This window comes from Typopeltis vanoorti, unplaced genomic scaffold, assembly GCF_054136105.1.
Source record: "Typopeltis vanoorti isolate ZY-2024b unplaced genomic scaffold, IOZ_Tvanoo_1.0 HiC_scaffold_24, whole genome shotgun sequence".
In the NCBI taxonomy this organism is placed as follows: Eukaryota; Metazoa; Arthropoda; class Arachnida; order Uropygi; family Thelyphonidae; genus Typopeltis; species Typopeltis vanoorti.
In genome coordinates this window covers 470,296-497,542 of record NW_028328064.1, presented here as the reverse complement: position 1 = coordinate 497,542, position 27,247 = coordinate 470,296, and the positions used below count along the sequence as shown (strand labels likewise).

The following is a 27,247-nucleotide window of genomic DNA, read 5'->3' as shown; positions in this document are numbered from 1 at the left end:
ACACACACACACACCGCGCTGATAAAGCCGAGATGTAGGAGATCTAAAATAATTCCTTTGATGAAACCTGGAGCAGGCTTTCCGCTCGAATGCCTGCTAAAAGTTACCATAGGTTTTTCTAAACTCCATCAAGCGTTAACTCTTGTCAATTATAGGAATGTTATTCTCTTACTGGTGCAACTATAAAATTCTGTTTCGAAGCCAGACTGGCACGCGAAGTTGTGGACGTGACCGACTTATTCTGAGGTGCTGAGCGAAATCATTTTACACTTCATTCCACCAAGAGAGAGAGAGAGAGAGAGAGAGAGAGAGACCATATCGCAGCGTGATAGACTGAAACGTCTTCTCTTGCTACCAGAAAACTCTGGACCAATTTATAGCTTCGCACAAAACTCCAGATAACCTCTCACCTGTCGTGTGGAAATCAAGGTTCCTTAGGGATGTGTAGCATCTTAGGAAATATAAAACTTTCCCTCCTTTTACTCTCTTTCTCTCTTGCTTTTGACATTTCCTTATCGATTTGTCATTCATTTATGTTTCACTGCTCTCTCTTTTTCTTTCTATTTCCGATCTTTCGTAATCTTTCGATCCATCTTCATTTTTCATTAACAGTTGTAATCTTGTTTTTCCGGTTGACTTGACATCAAAATTTAACCTGTCAGTAAAACTCTTAGAATCCAGGCTAAGTATTTTAACAATTTGGTAATAATTTATTAATGATTAGTACTAGATGACGGCCTTTGAGGAAATTATATTTATGTCTAAATAACAATGACATTTAATAATTATTATAGATGACAAAATTGCAGTCGGTTGCTGATTTGCTTTGATGGATGCACCTCGTTAACGTGTTGTAAGAGCATTTTTGAACGCAACAACGGACATTGTTTATGTGGTTCCAATATACACATGCTGGTCACTAAATTAGACTTTTATTTAATATCGAGTTGAATGTCGTTTAGCGACTGCCAGTGCCCATTCTCTTGAATTCCCGTAGCATAACTTTGGTGAGATATGAGTCTGTAACAGCCATCATCACACAGGAAGTTCTATTTGTCCGTACAAGCCGTCTCAGGCGACTGCGAACTCGTACTTTTCTGAACAGTGTCTTAAACTACAGTTACGCTTCTTAGAGCAGTAATGTTGGTTATTTTTCTACTGATTAAACACTCGGAATATTGTTCTTGTTCAAATGAATGTTCAACTGGTCGGCTTGGCTGTGTGAACAATATTTAATTTGTAAACAATGTAAACAATACTTAATAATACAACAACAAAAACACAAAAGTGTTGTAGCAATTAATAGATACAATAGCGCGCGCGCACGCACGCACGCACACACACACAGTGGAACAATAAAAACAACAGATGAATACTGGAAGAAAATCAGATTAACAAGTCCAGATGACTCGACAGGGGAGGCTCGTGCATAGGCACTGCGGAACTGCAGCATTCCCAATTTTTCTCGATATATAAATATATTAATTAATTTATTTATATTTGCTTGGAATATTTAATTTTATCATCAACAATCCTATACAATTCTCTTATTTTGTATAAAAAAATAATAAAAATCCATCTTGTAGCACTTCGCCCTCCTAAGTGACGCTAGCAGCACTGTGTCTTCCACAGTGCCATATTCCTACGCGCGCAAACATATGCACGTCATAGTGAGATGCGAGCTATTAGCGTAATGCGGCACTGTCCGTTGCGCAGTTCCACTGTTGTTTATATGCAGTTTGCGCCAGTAGCAGAGTGTTCGTAGTGATTATCGTGTTTACTCCGTCTCTTTAAATATTTGGACATTACAATTAAAGACATAGCATTTCTTATAGTTTTTATTTTAGAACATTATTGGGGTTAAAATAATGAATTTTATTTTTAAGTGATTTTGAATTATACCAAACTGTATAATTTTATCGATAATAAACAATATTTATTTTTTCATGTTTAATTATTTTTTTTACCATAATTTTGATATTTTATCCAAACACGCATACACTGTACTTACAGTGTGTATATATATTTCGAAAGTTGCAGCATCCTCACGATTTCAAGCCACGAGCTGCCACTGATATTGAAACAATACCACACTGACAAGAATATTAGATCAGTGCCGGAAAATAACACACGCAACAATAGATAAACATAGAACAATTGATACAACAATAGCTAAACACTAGAGCAGCATATACAGTAATAGATAAACACTAGTAGTAGATACAATAACATATAAACAATAGATACAATAGATAAACACTAGAACAATAGATACAATATAAAAAGATATGAACACTAGATGATACTTGAAAGAAGAAAAAAATCGATGAATGGGGAACAAGAGATAAAATGAAAATAGATGGATGTCACATGATTATATGGAGCTATAACAAAAGAGGAATGTTGAAAATTATTACTTACACTTCCAAGGAGTCCAAGGACTCATCGAGGAAGGGCCCCTACTCTACGTCTCCACCAACCGCAATTACCTTCATTACCTACACCGACGCCATCTACCGCCGACCATCACCACTAGTATTTTCACAGACAATCACAAACACCTATGCCCACGGTGGGATTCGACCCAGCAGCCTCTTGGCTGTAGAGCGGATACACTAACCTCTCGGCCAACCAGGCCAGCGTAAATAATAGAACAATAGGTACAGTAACAACAGATGAATACCACTGGAATAATACAACAACAACAATGGATGAATACCAAAATGACAGATAATACACTAACAGATGAATACCAGAACAATGAAAGAGTAACAACAATAAAAGAATTCTAGAAAAACTAATACAACAAAAAGAGATAAATGCCAGAAGAGCTCCCAAGTAACAATAAGAGATGAACACTGCAACAATTGATACACAATAGCAACAGCTAAATACTAGAACGAGAGATATAACATTTAGATATTTCCCTCAAAATATATGGATTTTAAAGTGTTTCCAAGAAAATTCCTAGACGTACACTTAAGTCATTTTCAATTAAAAAAAAAAAAGATTCGGAGAATTGCATTATAATTTTAGATTGATTTCATTTTTGTTATTATTTATTTTTAACGCGAACGCTGAGAAGTAAAGGATGATTCAACGATTGCTGTATACAGATAAAAAGAAGAAGAAAAAACGAATCCATTGAAGAAAGCTTTCACTCATTTGCACTTCTAATCTGTAACCCATGGAAATAATAAACGATTGTTTAATAACATAAAATCTTATTTAACATGTTCTGTTTAAAAATATATATATATTTTGCTCGAAAACGTAAGTCCACAAAAGATCTTGTGTTTTCGCTTTATTTTCACCTGTTGAATTGCTTGGTAGGTTTACAAAAAAAAAAGAAGGGTATGAAAGGTAATCGTGCTATAACGTGCTGAATAAAAATATGCAAGATGTCGTGTGAGGGACCTGTTAAGTTTCAGGCTAAAACTCTAAAACTTAAACTCTTGTCTAAATAGAGTTTTAGCCACTTAAATAAGTTTCACAAATCGACTTGTTTTCCTTTGCAACAACTAGATATGGATAACAGAACATTTGCTCATTTTATATTTACTAACATTTGTGTATTATGAATCATGTTCTTCTGAATGAATCATGGGAAATGTTTTTTTTTTTTTAATACACGCTAAAGTCTTGTTGTTTAGCACTTCACCGAGAGAAGTTAAGAGAATTTAAATTAACATAATACATTTACAAGACTTCGATCTGCTGTCCAAAATCTGGGTAAATCTTGATTCCTATAAACAAAGCTTTTGTGTTGATGTGCAGGATAAGTCGGAATGCTTCAGCAAAAACCTCGTGAATAATAACGTAGCTTTACTTATGAATTGTTTGTTTCAGCTTAGGGAATAGATCGAAGTCTGTAAGACTTATATCAGGACTGTATACGATATTTATCCATAAGATTAGATACTACACGTGAAACATTTGGCTTTACATGTGCACGATATCCGACCTGAGTTAATTGTTCCCTTCATTTTCGAGTCTTAGTTCGAGCAGCGAGAACACTAAAATCAGAAATTGAGCCCAACGTTTTATATTCAGTATCTGGCTTAAGACTGACATTATTGTAAAAACTATTATGTCATTCCAAGGATTTCACGCATGCGTAGTGTCCGTAACATTTGAAATAACCTTTTAGTTCTATAAAAATATTTCTATCACGTAGCCTACGAAAGCTTGTTTTTTTTTTTTGGGGGGGGGGGTAAATAATTCAAAATTGTTCTTTTTTCCCTCAAAAAAAATTTTGAAAATTTCATCAAATTTTAGAAAATTTGTTCTAAAATTTTAAGATAAATTAATTCAAATAACGGATTGAAGCAAAAATTAGGAATTTAGTAAAAATAAATCCAACTATGCGCTTTAATTATATTCTTTAGTGAAATAAAAATAAAAATCAAACAAATTCAAGTGTAATGAAGTAAATTTAATACGTTTATTTCGTTCTATGAAATAAAATTCATAAAATTTGAATTTTAATTGATTTAGAAATACTTGGATTTCAAAAAACTTGAAGAAAAGATGATTCAATAAAGAAAAGTGCTTCCACTTAACTTGGAAGATGTCTGCAAACAGAGACTATAAACACAAAATACTACTAGAATCTGGTAAGAAAAATGTAAGTCTAAAACAATTTGTATGAGATGAATCTTTGCATTTTCAGTGTTGCAATTATTTAAGAGGATCCGAAGATATTTCGTCTGCAGATTAAAGCATTTTCAAGAATGTAATTCCACAAACTGAAAACACTTTTCTCGAATTAAATTCTTCGAAAACAGTGAATTTTTAAACAGCGAACTACGTCCAATGCAAAAGTAATTTTTGCAGCAGGATATATTCATGGGCAATTCAAATGTTTTTTTTTTCTTTTCAGAATGCAATTAGAGTCTATAAATAACAGGATGTAGATTCAAATGGTATATTCAAAATATTTTTAGAATCTATTTTTAGATAATTGAAAATTTTTTTTTTCAGAATCTAGATTCGAAATACTTTTATGTAATGTATTCATAGATGATTAAATTTTTCTCTGCCATCTGTCTCAAGTAATTCAAAAGATTTTTTACAGAATCTAATTCCAGAATTAACGAATTTTTAGAATCTGCTCTTATATGATTTAAAAGATTTTTCCAGAATTTAATTCTAGAATCGACTGCTATGTAAAAGTCTTTGAAACGAATTTTCAAGAATTTAATTCCAGAATCAAACAAATTTTCCAGAATCTGCTTTCAGATTATTTAAAAGATTTTTCGAGAATCTAATTCCAGATTCAAAATAATGTTTACGGAGGCCTACATTTTTTTTAAGATTTAAAAAAAAAAAAAAAAAAAACTTACACACTATAAATCCAAATTAGAAGAATTTAATTTCCAATTATTTAAAATTAAATTAAATATGAAAAAAAAAATTTTTTTCACAATCTAATTTCAGAATTTGGAGAACTCTAACAGTCATTGAATCCTTAAACGTGGAAAGTTGAAACGACTTTGAATTAAGAAAGAAAAAGTATAAGTATAAATAAAGTACGCGCGCGCGCGTGTGTGTGTGTGTCAAAAAGAGACAAAGGGGATGGAGTGATGGGGGAAGAAAAGGCAACAAGCAATCCGAGCACATGATGGCAGTAGTAATAATTGCAATAATGATGGCGCTCAAGGCTACCAGGACGAAACACACATCGCGTATAACTAATTCTGTAATTAAACCCTATCGAATTAAACACTATCACGTAACTGATACGTCATAAACCCTACTTTCCAACTCGACACTAGACACCTAACCTTTCGTATACGCCATGTTTATCTTGCGTTTATCTGACCTTTCACTTCCGTATCAACTTTCCTCCATCAACATATCCGCAATCCTGAGTGGATAATCCTTCAAACTGTCACCAAACTACGGTGGGTTCGCTCGTTCCGAATTAACAGGGTCTTCCCCTCGGGGAACTTGATGCTCTTTTCGACGGAAGATTTAATTGGAGCGGGAGTCGGTATCTGCTCACAGCCTGCAGGTATCGCAATGTGTGTGTGTCCATTAATGTCTACCTGTCTAATACTTCGTTGACAATACTTTTGCGCATTGGTCCGTTCGTTGGCAAACCGTAGAGCCCGGAAGGGCTACGGAAGGCAGTAGCAGCGAACATTTGTATGAGAAACACTCCAAGATACGATATCAACCTTTTGTGAGCGATATAAATCGCTAAACGAACGACTACACTTCAAACTAATCGCTACGAAAAGTGCTACATGTGTACAATAAAGCTGCTTTTAAAAATTTCCGACCACTTATGCTTCAGGGAAAAAAACAAATGGGGATTTTTTTTTATGTTGTTTCGTTATTTGTAAGGAAAAAGTTTAAGAAATGAGGTTGTGAAGTTAGCGTTTGTAAATAAGATTGGAATTTGGCTTGCAGATGTCACAATGGGACGTGCCGTAATAATTTAATTAGTAATGATTTGTCTGTTCCTTTGCATTGCTAATCTCATCGGAGGGTTATTACCTCGGTTTCACGGCAAGCATCTGGTCTTCGAAGTCGTTTTCTAATGCCTCGTAAATCTACTTTAGGAAAGATAATTTTGCGAAATCTAGCATTCGTTAATGACTGCAACTTTAGAAGGGTGACAAATACAAACGCTGTAGTTTCCATGGAGATCACGCGGGGAAAGAAAATGCTCTTGGAAGCTGAATCTACAGTTTCTTATGGTTAAAATATAAGAACATATAAAAACAATTATATTTCTGTTTACAAGAGACCGATCATTTTTATTTTAAAAAAAAAGAAATTAATTATTTCAAGGGATAAAAGAATAAAAGCACATTCTGAATAACGCATATTCTTATAACCTCGATTCTAAAACGTCTAACATATCAATCTCTATAACCCGCTACAATTACTGTGCAAAATAATGCGTGTGTCTTTCAAATTTTAGTTTGGAGAATTTTTAAAGCTTCACATTTTAAGGATTTTAATCAATAAATATGTTTGGGACTGGCATTGTAAATAATTTTCGTCGGCCTTTTCTTTTTTGCTTGGTTTAACAATTTTCTTTATGAAACAGACATTTGTGATACTAATTGAAAAGATATTATGTTTTGTCTTTAATAGTTGGAACGACCATATTCAGTTTTTCATGCCTGGGTTTGAATCCTGTTCAGAATAGCTTTCTGAAAGCTTTCTAAGTAAATCTAAATTAAACGACCTCACATGGAGATAGCAGAAAAACTAGTCACAGAACAGACCTAATTATTTTCCTGATTCGATTAGCAAAAAATTACTTATATAAAGATTCTATCCTAGTAAAGGGACTAAAAGATATTTTATATACGGTTTCCTCTAATTCAGAGAAAAATCCAAGTTTCTGCCAGAAAATATTCGGTTTTAATCTCGCTAGTTAGAAAAATGGATCGCAGAACACACGATGTACCTATATATAACACTAGTTATGATTGATGACAAAAGATGGCGCTAGTGGTATATCCTTATTCTCGTCTCGTTTCAGCTAGCATACTACTGTAGTTGATTCTACATTTAACTGCAGTTAAATGTAGAATCGACTAGTTGCAAAATGTTAGGAATAAAAGAGTGTAATCGAGTATTTGGAAATAAAAAAAGTATTTGAAAACGTATTTATGAAAGCTCTTCTTCCATTTGAAGGAAAGTAGTTCGCCTTTCTTTATAATCTATTGTAAAGTTTCATTGGCTTGATAGCCGTTTTGGATATTATTAAATATTCCTCAGAGGAACAGTTAAAATGATTTTTTTCTCTTTCCAACTAAGTACGTAAGTAATTATATCAAATAATTACGACCTTTATGGAACTTCACATTCGTCTGTCCACGTGAAATTATTTCCTAACGAAACTATGATTTGAAACAACTTATAATAATTAAACCCAATAACATTTATTTAATTAAAAATCCGATTAACAAAACAACCTTTTGAATAATGAATTAGAAATTAACAAAAGCGTCGTTAAAAAAAAGAAAAAAAAAGAGTCAAGGCTGATAAATTGCCAATAAAATGGTCCGTGGGTGGGACAATGGTCTCAATGAATGTCATTTAATATGTCAGAGCCATCTGGAAAAGGAACAATTAACCTTTTTTAAAAGCAACCAACTGACAAATTACACTCGCAAATCAAATATGCAAAGTGTAGCTACACTGCCGTGACGACAGTTGCTTGTCCGGCCGCTATCCCACCAAGCATAGCTTCATCCATCTTATCAGCGGTAAAACTTTTGCAACAATTCACTTCCAATAGAGATTACAACAATATTTGCGAACACGTGATATCCGGTTTGGTTTGTTAAGCCTAAATCCGGACTTTAACAATGAGAAAATAATGACATTGTTACGTACCATTGGACAATATAAAACCAACTAAAAACTAATGAGTTGCTAAAGGCAATGTAGAAAGAATTAAACATAGGATGGGAGGGGGGAAGCCAAATATGGTTCTATGTGGTTTATCGTTAATTTTGGAGAAATCTTATTTACTATGCAGGTAAACAGTTCTTAGCATTCTCTTTACAAATACGGGAGCACTCTTCGAAGTTTTCTCATTTTCGTTAACTTCCTAGGCTGGCTGGGATTACTTCTACAGTGCGACACAACTCTACCAAGTAATTAGGTATGCATTCAAGCTACTGATGCAATTTTCTGGTCTTAGACGAGCGCTAATTCCTGTGTGATTGCAGAAAACGACCGGGTAATTGCAGTTAATAATTTTACTCGGAGACCTAACTATGGAATTCAGGTATCTGCAGAGGCCACAACGCTTTAACTTTCCATCAACTTGGTGGGTACCATGTTATTAAGTTCTCGAATTATTTAATACTCGGGAGAATCGTCCAAAGAGAGAAAAAATGCAGGAAGCTACCACTGCGATATCTATATTGAATGAAAATTTAGATTCAAGCAGTAAACAAATAAACGTATGTTTTTGTTTTTTTTCAGCATTTCAAATTTTACATTCTTAGGCGTATTTCATTTATTTTGGAGTGAATAATTTCTTATCCCTCTCGAGCATATTAAGCTCTATTGAAATAAAAAAAAAGAAAGCTAAAATTCTTCCAATTCTTTAGGGTTAAAGTTTTTTTCTTAGTGGTTTTTGGTTAAGTTTCATTTCATTTCCACCAGATGACGCTACTGCAGTTCCAAGCTCTTTGGTGGAGTAAAATTTGTTGGCCAATCACTGTGGATTTCAAATCTTTAGCTTACATTCTTGAAAAGGAATGCTTTTGAATGATTGTGGCGTGTTGTTCCTTTAGCGATTTATATTATATTCCCCTGTCCTCTTCTTCCCCCCATAAAATGGATGAAAATGTGGGGTGAATTGAGGAACCTGTCATGCAAACAGACTTATCAATATTCAGAAGTTAGCTAATTATTCCGAAAGTTAAAAATAAAATCTGAATATCTATTTACCAGTGCTCAAAACACAAAATTTCTGCTAGTCTTTTCAACAACAGCTGAAAAATTTTATTTCCGGTATTTGCAAAGGAATAATTTCAAACGTTGTAGCAAAAATAGAAGTTAAACGCTAGGAAACACAAATCCGGAAACTGGAGAAAACAGCTTCTCAAACTAAATAGCGTTGACTTTGAAACTTTATATGCTTCTAGAACCTCAAAAAAACCTTATTGACAGAACCTTAATCAACAGCGACTAAAAATGTCATTTAAATTAAATAAAATGTCATCGCTGAATACCAAACGACCGTTGTCAACGACGTCACAATGCAATAATAAACATAGTGGTTTAAATGTTACCGAGGCAACAATGGTCGGCAAAGAAATACACAATGTTCATGATAGCTCAACAGGATATGCAAACATCTATTGTTGGTATTGTTATTTGAAAGTGATAGCGTTTTAAATTTGCAACGGATCCATTTTCACCTCTCAGTGGATATTTTTACTTTTAGCGAGTTATTCGACGCTCGCAAAATTGATTACTAGTGGGATAGAAGGGGCGTATTTCGTATAGATTGACGGAGAAAGTTTAGATCGATCATCACAAGAACGGAAAATTCCTCGCGTCAAATGGGCCAAAGACGACCGTTAGGTCTATAGCGCACGCACACACACACACTTACTTTTACGTTTGAAAATTCCCGGCCGAGATTTTCTGTAGACGAAGAATGGAGAGAGGAGGGTCTATGCAGAAAACGAAGACCCCCTCAAGGAAGCTTTCAAGGAAATGAACTTGGTAACGAAAAACTGACGTACACACACCAGTTTCTAAAGGGAAGTTCCCCCATTTATCTTAAAGAAGGATACTTCCCCGAAGAATGCTAACACTGAACTTGTGATTTAGGCAATGTTTCACGTTGGCAGGCGAGAACACTCAGCCTTTGTTGTTAATTTGCGAAGTCTTGTCTGCTTGCTTGCTAGCAAAGCCAGCGGGAGTGGTTCCGGACGTTTGCCAAGGGAATCGAGGGCCGTTAACCTAGATTTCCTCAGTAAAGGCAAGTACGGGGGGGCGAGGAAAGATAGGAAGGGAGGGGGGGGGGAGAGGAAAGCGAGGGTTCGACTGAGGGGAGTGGGCTCAGTGATAAATGAAAGCTGTGGGAAGTACTAAGCTACACTTACTCGAGTGTAGTTATAGCCAGGTAGTTTGTGATTTGTCACCATTGACTGGAGTGTGGAGGGCTAAAGTGGGCCAAAGGGAGGAAAGCTACAGACACGGCGCGAAAGAACAGAAAATGGCACACAGCAAACGCGACAATGGTCGACCGAGAAAGAGAAGGTTGGCCAGAGATGCTAAAGAAAGAATGTAACTCAGATAATTAAGACTCTTAACAAGGAGATTGATTACTTCAGTATTTTTATAAATGTTCGGTTGCCAAGGTAACCCAAAGTTCGACTATTCTGCTACACTTTCATAGCAGAATCTCGTCAACACAAATAGCCACTAAATCACTCTCTTAATGAAATCCTAACTATATAGCTTTGTTTCACGCCCATAATTCGAAAGGGGAGGTGACATTCCAGGGAATTTTTCGACAACTTGCTCATTCTAAACGAATACCGAGTCCAAAACAACAACACCTGTAATTGCGTCAGTCGATGAACTTTGGACATGATTTAAACCCGTCCAAAATATCCCCCCCCTTTTCCTTTTGAAGACATTTATCGTAATATTCATAATTAAAATGAAAACATATTAGCGAAGTAATCTAAGATGAAGTCATTTTGTACGAAGCAATATTTAATGTCAAATACCGTTCAGGGTCTTAATACCGCTAGCGAAACTTTAGTTCAAAAATTCGCCTTTAGCTACTTGTTTTGACTAATTACTCGAGTCTCTTACAATGCTTCATAGTTTATTATATTTGTTTAAACAACACGCGCGTTGTAAGTTTCATAGGCGGCAATAGATGCGTGCTACGAGCGAGTTTGTTGATGTCAAGCCCTTAATTAGAACAAAGGCTAATATTATAGTATCAGTTTCAGGACGAACCTTAAATGTAATGAAAAGCTTCATTGATTTGTCGCATTATTAGTACTTGGGAGTTATCCATTAAGTGAAACTTCCGTTTCCTGATGACGTCATCGTGAATACCGTTTATTGAAGATAATGCAACAATCGAAATATACGTACAATGCAAATACAGTATTGCACTTTGAAAGCGAATATTACATTACAGAGAACTAATGTTTTAATAAATCTAATCACAAAACAGGAAGTCCTGCTCTATAGTCCTTATAAGGACTGGCTTAAAGGGGCGAAGCAAGAATGCTTTACATCTTCCCCGTTATCTGTAGAGGACAGTGTAGGGATAAGGTGTTATTGAGCTATAAAAGCTCTGATCATGGCAGGAGGGTAACAGCAATAGCCGAGCCTCAGTTAGAACTTCATTGGCTACAGCATTGCCATCCATTACCCTCAAAGGGTGATACATAAGTATAAGTAAAGCCAATCTCTAAAAATTCGGATGATCTCTAGACCACTCAATAGTGGCCGAAAGACCGTCCATCTCAGCGTTGGCTCCACTCAGTGATGGCCTTCCACCCACACACCACCACCGAGTATAACCGCTTATATTTTCCGAAGAAAAGCATTCACCGACAAAGCCCCTCAGCGTGCTGTGCCAGAGAGCACTTTCCCTGGAGACTCAAATTGCTCCCTTAAGGCAAAAACCTTAAGAGATCGAACTTAAACTCTCGAATCTCTGCGTCCCAGGGGGTAACAGCAATAGCTGAGCCTCAGTTAGAACTTCATTGGTAGAGCATTGCGATCCATTACCCTCCAAGGGTAAAACTCGAAACATCAACTTGGTGTTTTCGTCCTGCTCTATATTGACAATTGACAATTATGTCTTTCAGGGTGAAGCAAAATGCTTTTCACATTCCCCGCTATCTGTTGTGGTTACAGTGAGGGTAAAATTTACGAGCAGTTTGCTCATCCTGAATGGGCATGGAGATTATGCATTTATAGGAGGCTAATATAGCTTTTGGTCTTCTGTATTTGAATATGTCCGTTGCCTCGTATGCTGAAGCTTGCTGTACCAAATCGTCGGGATGTGTGGACGTCTTTAGGAAGAACGTAGATGCTAAGGATTGTAGGAAAGAGAGAATATAGGGAATATTTGTGTCTCTGTGGAGTTGGTTGTTTCTAACATACCACGGAGCGTTCAGAATCATTCTCAAGCACTTATTCTGCACTCGCTGTATCTTAATAATGTTAGTATTAGAGGTGTGGCTTTAGGCTGGAGAGGCATAGGTGATTATAGGAGGAATCGTCATCTGGTATAGCTGCAATTTGATTCTGTTGCTGAGCTTGCTATTTCTATTAATTAGCGGATAGATCTGAGCTATGGCTTTAGATGCTTTTGCACATGCAGACTTGATATGTTGGTTGAAAGATAGCTTTTTTTCGAGAATCACACCCAGGTAATTTGCTTCTGTCTGCCAGGGGATTTTAGTATTGAATAGTAACACATCTCCTACAGGAGACATTGGCCTTTTTGGGAAAAGAACGGCTGAGCTTTTCAGGGGGTTGACTTCCGATCTCCACTTGGAGAACCAACCCTCCAGCTTTAGAAGGTTTTCTTGAAGCTTTCTGGTAACGAAGTGGGGTCTGAGAGATCTGGTTAGTATCGCCGTATCGTCGGCATACAGGGCCAAAATGGAAGTCATCGGATTGTGTGGGATGTCTGACATGTATACAGAAAACAGCAATGGAGCCAGTAGGGATCCCTGCGGCACTCCAGCAAAGATATGGCGCTGGGACGACGTAGAACCGTTAATTTTAACTTGCATTGATCTATTCTGAAGATATGAATGGATCAGCTGAACCATTTTAGTGAGGTTAGTTTGTGCAGGAGTCCAAAATGCCAGATTTTGTCAAATGCTTTGGATAGGTCTAGGAAAACAGCTCCTGTGTATTGGCGCCAGTTATAGCTGGTGGTGATGTATTCCACAATTCTGTGGATTTGCTGGGTAGTACTATGGTGTTGTTGAAAACCAAACTGTTCTTTAGGAAGGATGTTTAGGTCATTTACTAAGGTTTGGAGTCGTGAGAGGATGACCTTCTCTGCAACCTTACCCAGATTGGAGATGAGACTGATTGGACGATAATTCTGCGGTAAGTATGGGTCCTGGCTTATGCATAGGAATTAGATCAGCCAGTTTCCAGGTGGAAGGAAAATAGTGAAGTCTTAAGATTGCATTTATTATACTGGTCAAGTGCACTACAGCTTTTCGAGGCAGCAGCTTGATCACCCTGTTTGAGATGCCATCTGGTCCAGGAGCTTTATTGTTCTTAAGTTTTTTAATAACATCATATAATTCAACAGTTGATGCGGGTGCAATATAGTCAGCACTGGTATCTGGGAGGTTTAGTGCATGCCTGACCTGTCTGTGGATTTTGTACAGATGATTGAAATCTGTCGTTATAAGAAGGTTTGCACTGATCCTCAAGATTTTTAGTATGGCTTCTGCCTTATCTGCATCTGTGTGGACTAGGCCCTGGTTTGAGATTATAGGGGGGAGGGATATGTTTTTATTTTTGATGTTTCTCAGTAGACCCCAGATAGAGTGATCAATAGGTGAGATAGAGGCTAACTTGTTATCCCAAACTTGGTTTCTATGTGTTTTAAGTGCATCTCTTACTGCTCCATTCAATCTATTAAGCACTGTCTTGTCCTAAAGCGCCAGCGAGTGTTACGAAATCTCTTCCTAGCTCTGCTCTTCTCTCTGATAAGGTCCATAATGTCCTCATTCAAACGATCAGGCTTGGGAACAGGTTTCTGGAAGGTTGCAATCATTATAGCGGACTTAATCTGTTGGGTGAGGCTAGTCACTGCAGATTCCATATCGTCTGGTGTGCATATGTGAGGGACGGGTCCTATTTGATCCCTAAGTGCTTTAGACAATCTCTCCCACGATATGCCTGAATGAGAGGGAGGAGACAGGCATTCTTGTTCTCTCAGTTGCAGTAGAATTGGGTTGTGATCCGACGACAGCTCGTTTAGTGATATAAGGCTGTACTGTAGTTTAATGTCTTGCAGGATGGCTATATCCAGGATGTCAGCAGTGCCAGACGTACTGAGATGAGTTGGTTCGGTAGGTCCAGCCACAACGGCATAGTTTGATCCTGTGTAGCTAGAAAGGATGCGACCATTTTTATTGGTAGATTTACTGTTCCAAGCAGGATGTTTTGCATTGAGGTCTCCAGCAATGACGACCGGTCCTTTTACTCCAAGGATGGCATCCAGATCTGAGGTCAATAATGTCTTTATTGGAGGGTTGTAAGCAGAAAAAATTTAGAGGTTTCCAATTGAGTTTGTGAGGACTGTGATTTCGAGGTTGGTGGTTGGTTATTCAGTGATGGTTGATATAATTTTTGATAAGGGTCGCTGTACCTCCACCTCTATAACCAAGTCTGTCGTTTCTGTAAATCTGATCCCCTCTGATTTTCAGGGTGTCAGCAGGCCTCAGGTGCGTTGCATTGATTAGCAATATATCTGGGTTGTATCTATTTAATAACAGATACATTTATTATACATTATTATAGATACATATCTATTTAATAATAGATACAATCCAGATATATTGCTAATCAATGAAACGCACCTGAGGCCTGCTGACACCCTGAAAATCAGTGGATATCAGATTTACAGAAACGACAAACCCGGTTATACAGAAGCGTATAGAGGTGGAGGTACAGCCACCCTTTCAGCTCAATAGATGTATCCTAATATAATTTGTAATAAAATTATAAGAAATAATTAAAGGTGTGTATGCTGTTCTTAGAATTTTTAAAAACTATTTTTAATTATTTTAAATATTAATCTGAAATTTTAAGTAACACGCTATTTACATCATTATATTTAAGATAAATAACGAAATATTTTAAAAACTTGTCTGAAAATAAAATTACATTAATATTATTACATTATAGAAAAGGTTTTAAATTTAATCATGATACATGAAGTCCTGCTCTAGACATGTGTCCCAGTAATTTGCATTAAAATTATAAGAAACAATTAAAGATATATATATATATATATATATATATATATATATACCATCTTTAAGATAAATAAACGATATATTTTGAAAACTTGTTCAAAAATAAAAATAAAATTTACATTAACATTATTACATTAAAGCAGTGGGTCTTAAATTTTTTATGATCGGCATCCCCTTGAATCTAAAAATAAGTTCTCGCACCCTCTTGAAAAATGTGTTTCTTTTTCTTTATTTAGGAAATTACATCTATTGCAAGATAATTTATTTCTTGAAAAATAAACACATACATTTACATATACATACAAAACAATATCTCAATTTTAATGGCTATGTTGTTGTTCTTTATTCATAATAACTTTTGAAACGAGGCTCCTTTTTTGAAAGAGCCACGCGTAAGTCATGACTTGCATTTAAGCGATTTCTGGCTTTTGTTTTTATGTGCAAAAGTGATGAAAATCCCATTTCACACAGGTGGCAAATGGTAAAAGTGTCTGCAGTGCTGTTTTGTCAGCTGTGGATAAGGTTCCAACTGTGTACACCAGAATTGTTCTAAGTCCAGTTTTTCAACTTCCATTTGAATACGTGCATTGGCTCGTATTTCAATAAGATCGTCTTTTATTAAATAGCTGTTGCCCATCGAATCTGGGTCAAAATTTAGAAACTTCTCCCGCACTCCCAGGGGTGCACACACCCCCAGGTTAAGAACAACTGCATTAAAGAGAATGTTTTAATAAGTTTAATCATGAAACCCTGCTGTGCTTATAGTCCTTATAAGGACTGGCTTAAAGGGGCGAAGCAAGAATGCTTTTCATCCTCCCCGTTATCTGTAGAGGACAGTGTAGGGATAAGATGTTATTGAGCTATTAAAGCTCTGATCATGGCAGGAGGGTAACAGCAATAGCCAAGCCTCGGTTAGAACTTCGTTGGCTACAGCATTGCCGTACATTACCCTCCCAGGGTTTCAACCTTCTTTCACCCTGCTGTGCTCTTAAAGTTCTAAAAGAACTGGGCGATGGACTGAGTCCTTGACTCTTTATCCCGTCATCTGAATGAAGAAAATCTGTGTGGAAGGGGTGTTATTGATCTAAAAGCTCTAGTCATGGCTGGGTAACGGCAATAGCCGAGCCTTAGTTAAAACTTCATTGGCTACAGCATTGCTATTCGTTACCCTGGAAGTCCTATCCTGCTGTGCTTATCCTTATAAGGACTGGCTTAAATGGGCGAAGCAAGAATGCTTTTTATCTTCCCCGTTATCTGTATCTGTAGAGGAGAGTGTAGGAATAAGGTGTTATTGAGCTATTAAAGCTCTGATCATGGCAGGAGGGTAACAGCAATAGCCAAGCCTCGGTTAGAACTTCGTTGGCTACAGCATTGCCATCCATTACCCTCCAAGGGTATGTTAATTACCGCATCTCACGGTCGATTACCTCCCTTCCTATCAACCACCCTGCTGTGCTTATGGTCCTTATAAGGACTGGCTTAAAGGGGCGAAGCAATAATGCTTTTCATCTTCCCCGTTATCTGTAGAAGACAGTGTAGGGATAAGGTGTTATTGAGCTATTAAAGCTCTGATCATGGCAGGAGGGTATCAGTAATAACCGAGCCTCAGTTAGAACTTCATTGGCTACAGCCTTGCCATCCATTACCCCTCCAAGGTATTGGATTGAATGAATCAATCCCATGTCAATTACGAAATAATTCAAACATTATAGTCCTTATAAGGACTGGGTTAAAGGGGCGAAACAAGAATGCTTTTCATCTTCCCGGTTATCTGTATCTGTAGAGGACAGTGTAGGGATAAGATGTTATTGAGCTATTAAAGCTCTGATCATGGCAGTAGGGTAATAGCAATAGCCGAGCCTCAGTTAGAACTTCATTGACTACAGCATTGCCATCCATTATCCTCCAGGATATTAATCACCACCCCCTGCTGTGCTGATGTGTTCCAATATAATTTGTATTAAAATTATAAGAAATAATAAAAAGGTGTATAGGCTATTCTTAGAGTTTTTTAAAAAAGTATTTTTAAACTATTTTAAATTTTTATATTTTAAAAGAAAATATAAAACATAGTTTAAAATAAGAAAAAATATTAATTATAATGAAGAGCCAAAGGCTTCAATTCGGCGATATTACATCCCATATTGTTTCTTAACCGAATAAGAAATTCAAAGAGTTTCATGCCGAATATAGAAACTATATAAAGTCCGGCGATTCCAAGCGTAAGCAAATACCTGGAGAGTGCAGCAACTGACCCTTGAAGGTAGTGCAAGCTGAGGCAACTCATGTAAAAGGTGGAGCAAGCTCCGATCACTATTCTTGATATTTACCCATAATGTGAACTTAACTCCTAGGAGCTGTATTATTGTTCAACATTAGGAGAGAAGGTCACTACCCAGACCGGTTTCGACCTTTTTTGAGGTCTCATCAGTGAGTAGGTAGACTATGTTAATGTAGATAGATAGATCATAGATAGAGTAGGTAGATCATGTTAATACCAAGTTAATACAGAACTTTATATAGTTTCTATATTCGGCATGAAGTTCTTTGAGTTTCTTATTCGGCTAAGAAACAATATGGGATGTAATATCCCTTAACTTAAATAAGAAAAAAATATTTTATTTTACTGGGAGTTACATTAAAAAGTAAATAAATAAATAACAGTGTTCAGATTCCTAAGAGTTATTTCAAATTTATAACCTGCAGTATAGAACCCAACGCATCATACGACTACAATAAAAAATCTGAAAAGAAATTAGGTTGAATATTTGGGTAAATACCAAAATATTTCGTAATCACCAACGTTTTAAGTTTTCTATCTTTTCTGACATCTTAATAAATACGAAAAAAATCCATAAAGTATTTACCCTGAGGAAATTATTTTGTTCCGTTTCTTATCCAAAGTTTATCTTTGTTATTTGCAATTGCATTTTACTTTTCCAGACATTTCGATTGCTACTTAATCTGTTTCTTACTTCAGCAAGCTACGTGATCAATGCTCTAGTCTTTGAGAGTAGACAGGTTATAAGCACTATCTGGAGTTATCTTCGTTGGCTATCTGCCATCATTATTTGGAAAGAGAGAGAAAGAGACATATTGGAATTCTAGTTTATAAAATCACTAGTCACTGACTACAGGGGAAAAGTCCGCTAGACAGATGGATTCCAGTATCTATTTTAAGGGCGGGGAGGGAACAAAGAAAAAAAAATTGCTAAATAAACGTACTGATAAGGCTGAAAAGAAAAATTGGAACGAACATGCACCTGGTTTGAGGTTAAAGAACCATGAAATTATTCACAAAAAAAAAAAGAGTTTAAAAGAAAAAGCACATCCACAACGGTGTAAGAAATATTAACGTGCTTTTCAAAGTTATTCAAAAAGATGCTGCCTGTCCAAAAGACAAATGACTTTGATGACGCAGTTCCTATGGAAACCATAGCGATGAAGTGTGCGCAATCATGACAAAGCTACTACGAGGTATATAGAATGCACACGTGACTTCGAACGAAAGTTGCCCAATGGCATATTCTTCTCTTCCTCCCCCAACTCTCCCCCAGTTTCGTGTAGGGAGTTGAGTTAATTGTACTTTGGATTCGCGTGCCTTACACACATTTGTTGTTTTGGCGTTTGATCAAAGTTTTCGAAGTTGTTGCATGCCCTCCTACTCTAGAGGGTTGGATTTTAGTGAGGGAGGAGGGGAAATAGGGGGCGACTACTTGGTGGAAGTCTTGATCCCACTATTCCTTTTGACTTAATGGCTATACCGAGTCTCTAAAATTAAAGTAAATGGATTCTAAAACGTATGACGTAGACTAACGCCATCTTGTGGTTGCGTGAGACCTTAATAATATAGTTACATAGCAAAAAATAGACTTCAGTCTTCTCTCGTAGCCAAATTATGGGTGAGGAGATTTTATTGCAGGGCTAATACAGATCGATACAGGACACCGGGCAAGGAAGCCAAGCATTAAAAGTTCGTGTAACCACGTCAGATGGGTGAGATAGAAGTTTTAAGAGGGTGGGAAGCGATATTTTTAGACTTAGTGTCATTTATAAATAATGGACTTTCTAGACCAAAGAAGGTTTGGACGTGATTTAAAAATTCAGGGAACTTTTGGAGTGGATAAGTGGACACCTGTGTGTGTGTGTGTGTGTGTGTGCGAGCGCGCGCGCGCGCGCAATTTCTACCTAGTTCCCTAAGCAATATTTCACTGTCATCTGTTTTCCAAGCCTCTCTGTATACAAGTTAACGAGTCGCTAGGCATGCCGGGAAAATTCGACGTAAAACTTGACTATCCGAAAGAGTAATTAAGATGGCGTAAACAGAGCAAACGAGAGAGAAGAAAATAGATCGTTTTTCTTAAGGTGGCAACCTCGTTCTACCTCTGTCAGCTAATTTTCCAGCAGAACTGAAGCAAATTAATTACGTCCACACCACGTGACTCTGAGGCAAATGGCTCTTAAATTTTAATGAAACACTTTTTTTTTTTAAAGGAGATTTTGTGTGTCGACTTGGAAAGGGGATGCGTTTGATATTAAAGGCAGAATTAACGATGCAAAGTTTACTGTTTATAGCTTCTGACACATTACAGAAACATAGTTTTGTTGTGCTATGAAGCATTTTTATCTCGGCGATGTTACAAAGTAGAAAGATGGGACAAAAAGTATTTTTATAGTGTTTTGCACCTGATGAAAGAGAGAGTTGGTTACGAAATGATATACTTTACATTATTTTTTTTCCTGAAGGAATAATAGTAATAAGTATGATTATAATTAAGAGAGACCCAGAAACCTCGAGGGAGTCACAGACTCATCGAGGGAGGCCACATACCACACACACACCAGCTATCATACTTATTCTTGAATTCATTCACACAACATCCAAAGGCAATCCATTCCAATCACGCACCACCCTCTGAGAGAAAAATCTAGTTCTCACACCCTTCTTGTCGGCCTTCATTCTCAGCTTCCAAGGATGCTCTCTCGCTTTCCCCACCCCTCCATAAACTGAAAAATTCCATCAGTTGAAATCCTGTATGACCCTTTCAGAAGTTCGCAAGTCTCAATCATATCACCCCTCTTTCTCCTGTTTGCTAGTGTCTGCAGTCTACAAATTCTCAATCTGTCTTCATAATCAGTATTCCACAATCCTGATATGATTTTTAACACTCTCCTTTGCACTCTTTCCACTATATCAGAATCACAATGGAAACTAGGAGACCAGACCTGCGCACAATAGTCCAAGTGAGGTCTTCTCAAGTCTTGTAAAGAGGCAAAATAACATCATTATCTTTACATGTGAACGTTCGTTTCAGCATTGCAATTATCTTTTGAATTGCATTTGCACTCTTTGTCACATGGCCCCTAAACTTCAACTTCCTATCTACTAATACTCCAAGATCCTTAGCTTCATCAGTTTCTTCTAGCCTAATCCCACCAATATAATACGACATTGGATATCTAATCATGCCGAAGTGAATGATTACATTTACTGACATTGAACTGACACCCATTTTCCCATGCCCACAATTCCAGCCTATGCAAATCATTCTGTAAAGACTGCATATCACCAGCATTCCTGATTACCCTCCCTATCTTTGCATCATCAGCAAATAGCTGTATGTCGCTTGTCAAATCCTTTCCAATATCATTAATGTACAGATTGAATAACAGTGGACCAAGCACTGATCCTTGTGGTACACCACTTGTTACCTTAAACCTTGCAGACTCGGATCCCTCGTATACCACTTTTTGATATCCGTCATTCAGCCATCCTTTTTATCTGCTAATATTCTATAACCCAAACCAATTTTCTCCAATTTATACAGCAACAGTCTACCATGCTGTATTCTGTCAAAAGCCTCAGCAAAATCCATAATCGCAAAATCCAAAATCCATTATTTTTAGCAAAGCTATTTGCTGATTCGAGTGTGAACTCTTCTACGCATGAGCAAAGATTAAATTCGATTATAGAAACATGAAGAGGAGTCATAACTTTTTTTTTTTCATTTAAATCAAAATTTCGTTAATTTTCAATGCTGACCTTGACTCGCTGCAGTGTTAGTGCCTTCCCGTATTCCCCAACGTGAAGATGCTTCTACAAGACCATTCGTTTCTTCTCCTCTAACATCACTTCAACTACAGTTGACTGGGAGAAAAACGGACAATCTTACTCTGTTTCAGTAGCGTAGAAAATGGTGTCAGTAGGTGTGGAGAGGCAAGTGACAAATGGCCAGCTACTTGCCCGGAATGCAAGAAACGCGTGTGGTTTGCTTTACCTTCTAAATTGATGGTTCTTGTAGTCAGTCTGTTGTGAAAAACGATCGTGCCTCAGAGGGAAGAAAACGTTATATAAAAAAAGACTTATTGACTTGTTATCCGTCTGACAGAGTAAACAGACATAGTGGTGTGGACCCTTCACCTACCACACTTTCGAATCAATCACCGGTTCGGTGGGAACTGAACAAAATAAATTCGGTAGCTTCACAATGAAATCTTAAATCAATTAAATTTGAATAGAAATATCCTTTTTAAGCCAGCAGGAAACATTCCTATTTTTTGCTTTTACGCATAAAATCTTTCAACATTCCAATAAGGCTGCCTTCATTATAAGTATTTTTTACTTTCAGAGAATTTTTTTTAAAAGAAATTATTTCATCGTCAAATTTTAATCGGCTATTCAAAGGCGTGAACCACCCATAACTCAGTCGGTTTAGACAATGTCCTTTGGTTGGAAAGATGTGGGTTAGAATTCCGTCTAGGTTGCGAATAACCTTTATCGGGTTTATTCAACTGAAGGTAAGTTGGCTGGTCTCGTGCGGGGGTGTAAGATTTTTTTTCTTCTGGAAACGCAGGTTTCTCATCCCTGCAAAAGAGACAAACGACCCCGAAAAACAAAAAAGTCTACTGGAACTACCCTATTCTGTTGGATTGGGTTTCGAAAGTCGACATGGTGCGGTGTGGGTCTTATTTCAGATTTATGGCCGAAGAGACTAAGCTTATGATGTCAATGTCTTGTGTTTGTAAATCGGTATGTACTTCTAGCTAATTTTCTTGTTTTGAGGAATACAAATCCCGAGTTTTTAGGAGTTAAAATCTTCCCATCTCTTTCTATGGACGTGAATCTACGTGTAAGCTTAAAACAGGAAGGATTGGACAGCAAAGAAAGAAAGCAAACTATGTTACGAAGTATTTCGACATCGAAACCATTGACCATCATTAGATACACTTAGCGCTGATGTACTTAGTGCGTCTACTGAAGAATTAAGTACATTTGCTGTTGCACCAAATAAATCTACTGAAGAACCAAAACTTCAAGCCGATGCACCAACTACCCTTTACTAAATGTTTCTTAAATTCGCAAAAGATCTTGCGGCGTGCATTATCATTTAAACATTCACCACAATCCTTCATACATATTATAGCCAGTTCGCAAACATTCGCCGCTGTTGGTTATCCTAATAACGTATAGAGAGAGAGAGAGATAGAAATAATAAAGAGCCTTCACAATTAACAAAGGTAAAACATTCTAATGACCATTGTGAAATTATCTTTCCCTCTAGTGGAAGCCAAATGATCACGAGCTATTCACTCATCGCTATAGCTAATGGACACAGGCAAATAGTGAGCCAACAAATTAGTCAGTAGTTTTGTTATCGTCAACAAGGCCTGCCATCCTATTGTTTGACTTACTACAATACCTTGTTGTGAAACTAGCGAATGTTTCATAGTCATCTAGGCTATTGAATCAATTACCCTGATCACCTGAAGCTTGTTAATGATAAACTAAGTGGCGAATTGCAGCACCCACTCTAGCGAAGTTACTTTGTTAGAAGTTTAGCAGGACGTTTTGTGTAGCTGACAATTAAGATAGCTTTACCATTGTGTGCTTCAGACTCACTGGTAGGGATGCAGAACACCAACCACGATAATGATATACAGGAAACGTTCGCCTTCAATGTAAATGAATCATCATGAAATTAAATGCGACCATTTTCGCTCGACGTGTTTTGGCTTGCAAATGTACCTCGTAAGAATACCTAAAGAAAAATGCACTCGTGCATGAAATCTTCTGAGCAAAATAAACAGAATGTTCAAGTGTATGTATGCATTATGTAGTAGCAGCTTGAAACGGATCAAGACTACATATGTCGATGCATAAAGAGGCAGTGAGAGTATTATGATGCTCTGTTAAGACTAATTAAGAGCATCTCTCTAAATTCAGTGGTATGTTAAGACTCATTAACATGCTCTTTATAATACGATGTTAAGATCACTACTTAATTTCTAAAATTATAACTAGACGAGGATAATGAAATTGCGATTAACGACGCATTCCTGCAAATGTGCACACCACAGCATAAAAGAACCCATCAAAATAGGTCCTAATTTGCCTTTTTAATTATCTTTCATTGGATTGCCATCTCATCCCATTCGTTCGTCAACTTATTAGTCCTAATAGCATTTTATACCAGATAAGTTTACTTTATAAACCTAATTAATGAATTTCTGACCTATTTGTATTATATGGGATTAAAAACCTAGATTTACGGAAGGAAAATCCTACAACAGAATTCGAATCCAAGTCTTTCCAGCTAATGGATATTACCATACTATAATGACTAGAGGGGTGCTCTCATTCTCATCTGTGGAAAGAAGGAAGGATATCTCATCTCCGTATGAGATCGGCTAACTGTCTTTAAGTGGTAAAGCATGTATGAATATAGTGGATTAGAACTCAGGTCCTTTCTAATTAAAGGACACTTGTTCTTCCGACGGTGATACGCCGGAGTTTGGTAACATTCTTCTGACAGTTTATTTATTTATATTTTTTTATGTTTATTTTTAAATTTTTGATCTGGAAAATGTCTGACAAACTAAATCGACCTTTTGACTGCAATAAATTTGTGACTGTGTGTTATTAAATCCTTTTCTTGATTTTCATTTTTCAACTTAAGGCGAATTGAGTAGTGTCATATGAGATGGCAGTCCTAAACACCGTTTTCGTTTTTTCTTCCAGCAGAACAGACAAACTGACTAGAGAACACACGCAAATTAACAATCAGTACATAGTAGTTGTGTCAACCGTTAATTCCCAACAAATCAACTCATTCCAACTCTTGATTTGCAAAAAGTCAAAGGTGAGTTTCCGAAAATCCTATTGGTTCTGCCTGAGATGAGTTTGTTGAAACTTTGCTTGCAAATCCCTAAGGCACATTCACTTCATCGTCAAGAATTGAATCCTTTTCTTTCAAGCGACATGATGCACGATGTAACGAATACCCCACGAAGTCAAAACTCTCATTAAGTGCCTATGATTCGTTTAACTATTTTATGACTTAATAAGGGACCACCATTATCTTATGTTAAGACATCTAGATAACGTCATATTCTTAAACAAAAGCACGGAGAGAGAGCCATTAAATCAGCCACTATCCTGCTATATTCTTCTAAGCGCCATTACAAGATTAGCTCTATCCCGATGATTATTCTAAAATTACTGTCAAGACACAATTTGTGTTAGTGTGATGTAGTTTTAGGTAAAAGTCTTGGCTGTTAACATGGTATCGAGATGATACCATTTTATCAACATTATACCATTAAGTCATCTTAGCCTTAATTTTAAAACATGTTATTCAAAGTATATGTCTATGTCAACACATCATATATGTCTCGGAAAACATTAATTAGTCGTATAAAATTATCAATTAACCTTACGTTGAACGATTATGTTTTAGATGTCAAATATTAATTAGCGAATGTCGAAACAGTATATTACGTTTGTGAAAAAGCAACATGTCATCCATCTTCTAAAGTATTATTCTTATGCAGAACATTATATTAGCCTTATGACAAAAACTATATCATTCTTGTTCGAAAACCTTATTAAGTTTCTTTTGATACATCAGTTCTGTTCAAAAATCTCATGGTAGAATACTATATTAGCCTTTTGACGAAATGTTATATTAGCCTTATTAGCCATATCAAAACATTAATTACCTTTACGTCCAAACAACCTATTACTTGCATGAGAAAAACATAAATATTAGTCTTATTTAAGTATATTAGCATTATGAATAAACGCTAATTACCTTAATTGATAAAACACATTATAAATATATATAGATAAAGATAATATTGTATGTCAATGATTATATTATTTAAAACGCAACTTTTTGTGGTTATAAGACCATATGTTTTTATCAATACATATATTAGTATATTTTATGACTAAATATGAACAATTTAAATAGATTATATTATATGCAAGCATGTAAATACTTAAAAGAATTCTTTTTTGACATTTATTTAAAAGCATATTACCATTATTGACAAAACATTACCGTTATGTCAAAGCATTACTTAACCTTACGTCAAAACATTAATTATCCTTCAAAACATGAATTAACCTCACGTCAAAACATTAATTATCCTTCAAAACACGAATTAACCTCACGTCAAAATATTAATTAACCTTACGTCAAAACATTATTTAATTACGTGAGAAAAAAACTTAATATTAGCCTTATTTCAAAGTATTAGTAGCCTTATGAAGGATCGCTATATTAGTCTTATTAACAAAATATTATCATTGTACCAATATTAATCAAATTTACGTCCAACATTCTATTAATTACACGAGAAAGCTTTACATTAGCATTGTTTAAAAGCATGGTTAGCCTTATGTCCTATACCGACTTTAACATATATTAATTTTACGTGAAAACGTTATATTACCCTTGTGTTAAAACATCATATTAGTCTTATGCTAAGAGATTTGTCAAGTCTTGAGTTAAAGCATCTTAGGTTATTAAAGCGTATTAAAAGGCTGGCTGAATTACTACAGTGATTCCATTTTCCAGTAAGATAACTCTTACAGCTTGAGGCTGCTTTAAAAGATGAGCCTTCTGTTGTATTTAACTTTCAGTTTATGTAAATTTAGCGTCAGCAAATCTGTTCTGATAACGCTACTCGAGATTATCACGTGACACCCTCAATGAAAGAGATAAATATTCTAAAAGGCGCCATTAACAGGCAGTAGATAAACACCGATGGGAGGAAAGGAAAAATCGATTCGTTGCAAACACGGATCTCGTCTTCATTATAAACATAACATTTCGGAAAAGTTATGAGAAATATGAATTAAAAAAGATTCTGTTTAGATGCGAAAAGGTAAAGCGCTGCATCGAAACGGATGTGATTATTTTGCAGAAGAGCGACTGGAAATTCTGTCTAATAACGTTCTTAGAATGTTCTTTTCTATATTCATAAGCTGTGTTTGCACGCAGCTTAGAAAAAAAGTCAGTACATGGTGATATAAAACGTTCTAGCTGTGTACATATGTTTTTGTTTGTACATTATATTATTTACTGTATTGATTATGATGTAGACCATCGGAGTCTCCTTTGGCTTATACATACGAGAGGTTTCCGAAAAGTAAGGTAACAAATTTTTTTTTTTCTTAATAATGGTGAAAGGGAATGAGATAAAACTCGATGGACAGATCAACTCGTTACTAATGCTCAAAAAGAACGCCGTTGTAGTGTGGCGCAACTGTCGCCTGACAACTAATTTCTGTTGCAAGATGGCGGCTAACGTCCGAGTGTGGTCCAAAGTGTGGTCCGAGTGTGGTCTGTGAAGTTATTCGTATTTTCACCAGGTGCCATTCACCGTGAACTGATTGTTGTGTATGGATTTCAAAGAAGCAGGTGTGTTTTTGGTGCAATGAATTTAATCGGGCGGACAGTCCTTCATCGAGCAAG

At 36.3% G+C, this 27,247-nt stretch overlaps 1 protein-coding gene across 1 annotated transcript in view; it reads right to left on the bottom strand.

Moving 5' to 3' along the window:
• LOC150092162 (carbonic anhydrase-related protein 10-like) overlaps positions 1-27,247 on the bottom strand; it is a 146,601-nt gene that overhangs the window by 52,191 nt on the left and 67,163 nt on the right. The window lies entirely within an intron of this gene.